Raw genomic sequence first — 9,631 nt, 5'->3', positions numbered from 1 at the left:
AGGACGCTTCTCGTAAAACAGCATAACCCTGGTGTCCTGGCGAAATCCCCCCCATTGGCCTTTATTTATCATGTCCCCCTAATAATCTCCATCTCTGAATCACTCTCATCTCCTCTCCACTAACAGCTGGTGTGTGGTGGGCGTTCTTTTGGTTCATACAGCTTTCCGAGACCAAATACAGCTCTGCATTACGAGTACTTGTGCTATATTTTATATTTTGAACATAAGAGGATGAAGTAATTTGGAACATAGACACTCCACATAGACACGGACATGAGATAGACTAACACTTTGTACTGTAATGGGAATATTACAAAGTGTTCAGAGGAAAACCGGTCTGAGCTGACAGGAAGTCTAAAGTAACTCAAACAAGCACTCTTTGCAACCGGAGTGAGCAGAAAGGCATCTCAGAACACACAACACGTCAACCGTGAAGTGAATGAGTTCGAAAACCACGTCAGATTCCATTCCCTGTCAGCCAAGAAGTTACTTGAGTTCCTATATCCCTCCTGGCATATTTTCCTCAGACCTCTCTTATCAATAAGGCGTTTCCACCCACAGATCCGTCACTCGTTTAATGTTTTTTGCCTTTCGCACCACGCTGTGTAAACGCTAGAGACTGAAAATCCCAGGAGATCAGTAGTTTCTGACTCAGATACTCAAACCAGCCCATCGGACACCAACAACCCTGCCATGGCTAAAGCTACTGAGATCACACTTTCTCTTCATTCTGACATTTGATGTGAACATTAACTGACGCTGGGTCTGATTGATTTTATGCATCGTGCTGCTGTCACATGATTGGTTGGTTAGATTGGTTGACTAACTGCAGAAATGTACAGGTGTACCTAATAGAGTGAACAGTGAACGTGTGTGCCCCTCTCTCTCTGTCTATATATATATATATATATATATATATATATATATATATATATATATATATATATATATATATATATATATACACACACACACACACATATATGTATGTATGTGTGTGTATATATATATATATATATATATATATATATATATATATATATATGTGTGTGTGTGTATATATATATATATGTGTGTGTGTGTGTGTATATATATATATATATATATATATATATATATATACACACACACACACACACATACATACATACATATATATGTATGTGTGTATATATATATATATATATATATATATATATATATATATATATATATATATATATATACACACACACATACATACACACACACATATGTATGTATATTTATATATATATATATATATATATATATATATATATATATATATATATATATATATATATATATATATATATATATATATATATATATATATATATATTTATGAGCGTGTATGTATGTGCATGTCTGTGTGTGTAGGTATGACGGTGAGTGCTCTAAGAGATGGCGCAGGTGTATTCATCCGTTCAGTGGTTAGCGGAGGTGCTATAAGTAAAGATGGCAGACTGAAAGTGGGAGACGGAATCCTAGCCTTCAATGGAGAACCAACCACCAATCTCACCAATACACAGGCTAGAGCTATGCTACGCAGACATTCACTTATTGGACCCGAGCTCAGGTATGTACACACGCACACACACACACTACTATACATGCAAAGTGGTTGTACTAATTTACAGAAATGTGTACTGCACCTGATTAAATGAAATATTCCTTTGAACTCGTACTCAGTTACATTTCTGCTAATAAAGCTCGATTTTTTTCTTGCACAATTTCCTTTAGAGCGTTTCTTTTCAGCAGTACCGTATTAAGCGGTCTCCGAGAACGTCCAGAGAACGTCGAAATACTTTTCGCGAACACAAAACGATGGACGTTTGTTTTTAAAACAGCCTCTACGGTTTGTTCTGACGGGTCGCATCACATCCTCTGGGTATAGCTTCTTCACTGGGAGCTGGTTAGAATGAAAAAGAGAATCCAAAAGTCCAAAGAAAGCATGATGGACAATTCCGGTTAAATTGCCCATTATAGCCTAACGACAACAATTCATGCCCTAGAAACGTGATCGTATCGCGATGTTTGAAAGCCGATGGAAACGTATGCGTCCTGTGTTTATCCACAGGCATTACAGACGTAATGATGAACAAATAAATAGCCAAAAAGATCTCTGTAGTTCTTACATCTATTGTACAAAGACCATACATATCATCCCAGGAGGAAAAAAACACGTTTTCTTGTTGTTTTGTAAGAAAACAGTTCAGAGCCGAGTTCACCTAACACAAGCGGTGTGAAGGTTGCTGTTTTATGAGAACCATTTGTCATGGATTTTACTAAATAAGAAATGAAATGTTCCGGAAAGCAGCCACTATGGTTTAAAAAAAAAAGAAAAAAAAAAGGGCGAAAACACTGATGTGCTAATTTTACTCTCATCCGCTGCCTTTCGACAAAACGCTACATAATTTACGCCACTGCATTTGATCTCAGTGGCAGTTCAGCGTCAAAGCTTGTGATGAAATATGTCCAAACGTAAACCCCTAGCTGATCTCCCACTCTAATGCCCTACAACCATGCTCCAGCGCTTCTGATCTAACGCTCAGGTTCCCCAGCACTGGTCCTGTAGTACCCCGTGCCCGCAGTTTTCCCAGCTCTAAGACACACATTTAAACTCAGGAAGTGCCGTTAACGAGCTAATTATTTGGTTCAGGTTTGGGAAAACACGAAAATGTGTGGAACAGAGCTCCCAATTGGTGCGACAGAAGAGTGATAACCCTAATGTCTGGAGATTGTGAGCTCGAATCCCGACAACGCTACAGTCATCTGTGGCTCGGAGTCCAAAACTGGGCGCGATCATCTGTGAGCTTCTGTATGCGGAAGAGGGTTTCCTCCGAGTGAATAGTTGGCTTCACGTGTCTCGGAGAAAACGCATCATAGCCTTCACCTTCCAGAGTGGTAGCTGTCGTATGATAGGGAAGAGCTGGCTGGTGCATGGGAATTGGCTTAGACTACTGTACATTCCCCAAGCCACAAAAAAAAAAAAAAAAAAATAATCATCAGCCCACATCTCCCCAATTTCATGGGAAAACCAACAGACTTGGCAATCATATCTGTCATACCTTCCATTTTACTGCCAGTTTACTTGCTTTCGCTTACCTGTGACTTGATGAATTTATCTTCTCGTATTGGCAGTGTGACATATGTACCTGCTGCATTCCTTGACATGCACCGGGCCATCCAATCAAAACAAGATGTCAAGGCAAGCCAAGCCACTGTCATCCAATCAAAACAGGAGCCGAAACTGGACCAAGCCACTGGCGCCCAATCAAAACAGGAGTTGAAACTGGGCCAAGCCACTACTGCCCAATCCTTTCATGGACATAAAACTCTTGACACAGAATTTACAAAGTGGTAAGGAAAAAAAGTAAATACACTAACACGCAAAAAGTTCTAAAATAGGACTTGAATATTTTCACCTAAATATTTTTCAATATGTATGCATTTTTAAATATGAATGATGACTGCGTTTTTAGGAGATGTATTTCTGAACAAACCCGAGTAGAAGGAGCAAGAGTGATTGAAAAATCCTTTGGAGGAACAGAGAAGCAACGAGCAGCAAATACAACCCCGCTAAGCTACAGACACAACGGAGAGAGAAAAGATGCACAGGAAAAGCAGGCGAGAGATGCACCGCATGCAGAAGGATGGAGAAGAGAAGAGACGGACGACAAGAAGCAAAGACGTGATCAGGATTCATGGAGTCGTCCCAGGAGGTACGATAAACACATAGACTCGTGTATATTTCTCGTCTTTCACGAACGTAATAATCGCTGTGCGTGTATTTACATGTTTCTCAGGGTGACACTGATCAGGACAAATGGAGAAAGTCTTGGCATCGGTGTGATCGGGGGGCGGGGCATGGGCCGACGCCTTCGCAACGGAGAAATGAGGCGGGGCATCTTTATAAAACACGTCTCCGAGAACAGTCCAGCAGCCAGGAATAACACACTGACACCTGGAGATCAAATATTACAGGTGTGTACAGAAGTGAATCAGGAACACTGGCACCCTCTGCTGGTCTTACAAAGCACTGAGAATATCCAGAGCCTTTTACGTAACACTACATTAGCGCTACAATACATTTTAAATGAACTTTTGTAAAAAATAAATAAATAAATAAATCTCTCTCTCTTAGCCTTCAAATCCTTCCCATATTCTGGCTGATCGGTTTTGAACGAATACTGTGAAGCTCTTGAAAGCTTTAACACTGTCAGAGAACGACTCTGTAAAGATTTAATTAAAAAAAATGAAAAATTGTTAAAAAATTTAATAAATAAAAGTAGCAGGCTTTCAGTGCTCCAACAGCAGTCCTTGAGGACTAATTCTGAACGTGAATGATGTTCCTCTATAAGCTACTTTGAAGGCCCTATCCTTGAAGCTAGCGCCACAGTGACGAGCATTTCTACACTAAAAGTAGCCTACTTTAAAAAAATTTTACAATTTTTTGTGTGCGCGTGAGTAATGTGGTTTGCTTATTTATCACTTAATCCACATCTCTGGTTTCCTACTTATGATTCGCTACTCTAGTGACTCATGCACAGTAAATAAACGGACATCTACACACCCTGACATACGCTAGAGGTGTCAGTGTGACACTGAGAAGTGTGGTGTGTGGGGGTTCGATATCCGTGTTTTAGGTCGGAGGTGTGGACGTGAGTGAGTTCACTCATGAAGAAGCAGTGGAGGCGATTCGACAGGCAGGGGACAAAGTGGAACTGTTAGTGCAGAGCACACAGGTAACACACACACACACACACACACAAATTTCTCCAACCTCATTCACTTCTAATTTAAAAGTAAGGTGCGTTTTGTAAAATGAGCATTAAAACACACCCCACCAGAGTACGTTTTCTTTCAAACAGGTTTTAAACCTTGTCACGAGCAGTGAAGACCAATCATCCCGACAAAATCACTTGGTACGTGCTCGTTTAATGTTTTAGTGTGTACTGTGACTTAGTATTAATCTTTTATATTTTTTGATCCTGTAGCTGTATGAGGATGCCCACGGTCTATGCCTGTCCCCATCCACTCCTTGCAGCCCTATCCCATATAAGGTTTATTACCCCTATCTATCTATTTATGATTGAAGAGAAATGTTTGTGTCACCTGTGGTTTTTGAATAGAAACAGGAAACCATACGTGTGTTTTAGTATTTAGAAATTAAAATGCAGGTATATCGATCTATACTAGCTTACAGGAAACAGTTCGCTGAAAAAACCTCCATCACACTTGGCTCCGCCTCCCTTAAGGCTGCCCTCAGGGTCTGTCAGCCTGTTAACTGATGGAGTCACATCCAAAAATGTTTTAGAAAGACTGAGTGGGCCATCTGAGAATACACAGCACTGCCAACGGGGACAAGTGTCATACTGGGGTAAGTGTGTGTTTGTGTGTTGTTTGTGTGTGAACACTCCATTTTCAAGTTTCAAGTCTGTATGGTAATTGTAAATATGGCAGCCATATTGCTCCAGAACTCCCACCACACACCAGCTACTACTGGAGAGGAGAGAGTGATGTAGCTAATTCAGGAATGGTGATTATTAGAGGGCAATGATAGGGAAGGGCTAATGGGGGAATTTCACCCAGACAGTGTCCTGGGATTTTTAATGACCACAGAGAGTAAGGACGTCGGTTTAATGTTTAATTCAAAAGATAGTGCTGTTTTTGCAGTATAGGGTCCATGTCATTATACTGTGGCATTAGGCCCCCACACAGACCACAGCATGAGCGCCTCCTGCTGGCCTCACTGATACCACTTCCAGCAGCAACTTTAATTTTCCCCAGGTGGTCTCCCATCAAGATACTGGCCAGACTCAACCCTGCCTAGCTTCAGTGGGCCACCAGGTGAGAACTGCAGGGAGATATAGCTCTGGCATGTTGGTATTGTTGTGTGTGCTATCATCATGCCTAGATCAAAAGAGCTTTCTGACACGTTCAGAAAGAACATTGTGGATGCCGCTGAATCTGGGAAGGGGTTAAAGAAGATTTGCAAAATATTGGAAATCAATCATTCCATTGTCCACTATCATGTACAAGTGAAGAAGAGTTAAAACCACTTGTCCAGGCCAAGCCTCCCAAGCAAATTCAACCTGAGAGCAGACCATAAGATGCTAAAAGAAGTCTCCTAGAAGCCCAGAATTTTATCACAGTATCTGCATGCAGCTGTGGTCACTGTTGATGTCAAAGTGCATGCCTCGTCCATTAGAAACAGACCGCACACATTTGACTTACATGGGAGGTGCACCAGGAGGAAGCCTTTGCTCTCTACAAAGAACATCAGGACAAGACTAAAATTTGTTGAAGAATATCTAGGCAAGGACCAGGCCTTCTGAAACATTGTGTAATGAACAGACAAGTCAAAAGATAGAGTTGTTTGGTCAAGGTACCAGAAGCCATGTTTGGCGAAAACCAAAGACAGCATTCGATCAAAAGAATCTCATACAAACTTTAAAGCATGGTGGTGGAAATGTTATGATTTGAGGCCGCTTTGCTGCCTCAGGGTTTCGCCAACTTGTAATCATTGGAGAATGTGAGGCCATCTGTCAAAAAGTTGAAGCTGAAGAAGTGGACCAACCAACCGGATAACGGACCAAATGAATCCAACAAGGAATGGCTCAAAAGGAAGAAATGGAGGGCCTAGTCAAAACCCAGATCTGAATCCCATTGAAATGCTGTAGGGGGTTTGAAACAGGCTGTACATGCAAGAAACACGTCAAACATTGCACGGTTGAAAGAATTCTGCACGGAGGAGTGGGCAAACAATTCTCCCAGTAGATGTCAGAGACTAGTAGACAATGATTTGAAATCCCTACATGAAGTTGTTTCTGCCAAAGGGGGCAATACAAGGTACTGACGCCAGAGGGGTACTTACTTTTTCATCAGAAAAAAATGACATTTCATTTACTTTTTTATTTTATTTTTTAATCATCATTTCAAATGATTACAAAGTCAAATTTCCATTTTTCGTTCTATATCAATGTTTATCTATACGTCCTTTTTAAACTAAAGATTAAATACTGATGTGTCCACATATGTCAAAACCTCAAGAAACAGTTCGTGGGGTGTACTTACTTTTTCCACACGACCGTATGTGATTTGCAATGTGTGTATGTAGGTCATACGTTACAGAAATATGGCAGTTTGCCTGGAGAGCTGAAACTGGTAGAGCTGGACTGCAGCACACACAGCTCTGGTCTGGGAGTGTGTGTGTCAGGGAGAAGAGATGGAAGAATGCCAGTGTACGTATCAGAAATACAACCCGACGGAGCCGCCGCTGCTGATGGGCAAATCAGTGTTGGAGATGAGCTGTTAGAAGTGAGTGCATAACCTCTGACCTATAGCTTTTATACTGTTCGTTACACAGCTTTCATGCTCACCTCAGGCTGTGTGTGCGTGTGTGTTGCAGATAAATGGGCAGGTTTTATATGGTCAGAGTTATCAGAATGCAGCTGCTGTTATCAACAGTGCTTCATCTAAAGTGAAGATTGTACTGATCAGGTGAAGCACAACACGTACATGCACACCCACACACACACACACCAGTGGTAGCAGAGCTGCCATGCAAAGCGCTAGCTGGCCACCGGGAGCAACTTGGGGTTCAGTGTCTTGCCCAAGGGCACTTCGGCATGTGGAGGCATGGGATCTCAATCAGTGGACAACCGGTCCCTGGGCAACAGCTGCCCCTCGGATTCTGATAGATTCTCCGATATATCAAGCAGAGAACAATACAGTAGTCTGTACAGTAGTACAGAACAATACACAGTGCTACCATACAAGATTTTTAATTGCGTTCTAGAGGAGCAAAATGCAAAGAGTAGAGGTGTAAGCACCAGTGTAAGTGCAGAATTTTTTTTAAAAGGGGGACCAGGGGATAAGTTAGGGGTTAGTTAAGCCTTGTTCATGGAAGAGGTGGGTCTTTAGGCATTTTTTGAAGATCCGGATTGAGGTTGGAAGCTCATTCCAACACGAGGGACAGTTAGTGTGAAGGTTCTGGAAAGGGACCCGAGTAGGCACTACTAAACGTCGGTTGTTAATCGATCGCAGATTGCGTGAGGGAACGTAAACCTCAAGAAGAGTGTTGAGGTAGGCGGGTGCTGTTCCAGACAAGGTCTTGTAGGTGAGCATCAAGGCCTTGAATTTGATGCGGGCGGCTACAGGAAGCCAGTGGAGGGAGACGAAGAGGGTCGTGGCATGGGTTCTTTTGGGCTGGTTGAAGACGAGGTACGCTGCTGCATTCTGCAGCATCTGAAGGGGTTTGAAGGAGCTGGCTGCGAGGCCTGAGAGTAGTGCATCGCAGTAGTCCAGTGTTCAGATAAGAAGAGCCTTCCATAAATGTTAAATAAATATCATCTAACAGAAAACGTCACCATATCGACAATGATATATTTTTGTTTGTTAAACTTCACATTATTGAACATTATAATTATTATTGGTGGAGCATCCACCATCCAAGTCTCTGTGAAGTATTTTTTTCTTTTTGGGGGGTGGGGCGGGGGGGTTGGGGGTCGGAGTCAAAATATCATTAGCGCATTTTACAATCTAATCATTTTTACCAATAGCCGTGCCAGTAATTTTTTAGTAGACTGTATGTCTAGTTTATATGTTTATGATTGACTCATCAGGAATAAAGCTCCACTAAAGCACACAGCAACAGGATCGATAATGGAGGTAATGTTCACAAGCACTCACATTAACATAACAGCCATTCAAATGGAATTAAAAGCAAATGAACAATTCTTAGTTACACACACACCGAGTAAGGTTTGTCACCATGTATGACTGTTCGAGTTGTGATCCGTTGTGATTAGGAAGAAAACAGCACTATCACCTCACCCTTGGATGTGGATATCAGTACGAATAAAGAGCGTAAGCAGAACGCAAGTGTAATTCAGGTAAATACAAACACAAATACAGGTTCAGACTTATTGTACATACCGATCAATGAAACATCTCAGTCATTCATTCTTTCTTTCTAGGAAGAAAGGATGAGATTAGATCATCAGAAGCCTTGTCCCTCCAAGAGTCGCAGTAACAATCCTCCAGTTTCTCTCATCGCCTCATCCAATCACAAAACTCTACATGACCCTGCTCCTTCATTCTCTCACATCACAGCAACCACATCACATCATGTTCCACCCATATCTCACAACACAGCAGCCAGTCATACACATAGTATTCACCATAAGCAATCCTACTGTAGTTCCATGATCAATCCATCTGCCTCTGGAGTACAGAGCTCCACCTACTGTTCTGCATGCAGTGTGAGATCAGACCCCCTGACATGTCCCATCATCCCTGGCTGTATAAATATCATAGATATCTGTAAAGGACACTCCTGTCTGGGACTCACCATTGTGGGTGGCTGCAACACATTACTGGTGAGAAACACTGAATTTAGAGGGATTCTTTCCAAATGAATGGTTTCTCCAAAAAGAAGTTGACATGTTTTCCCATGTGTAGCCATTCAACCAAGACGTGTTTGGTGTCCAAAGTTTGCTTCTTTGGTTTTGCACTTGATTTGCAATGCAAATATGGCTAAATAAGTAATGGAGTTCTGAGTGATGCCAATCTATCTGTTATGATACAGTATAATGACGTGAAG

The sequence above is a fragment of the Ictalurus punctatus genome, chromosome 29, assembly GCF_001660625.3.
Source record: "Ictalurus punctatus breed USDA103 chromosome 29, Coco_2.0, whole genome shotgun sequence".
Classification (NCBI taxonomy): Eukaryota; Metazoa; Chordata; class Actinopteri; order Siluriformes; family Ictaluridae; genus Ictalurus; species Ictalurus punctatus.
Note: the sequence above shows the minus strand (reverse complement) of the source record.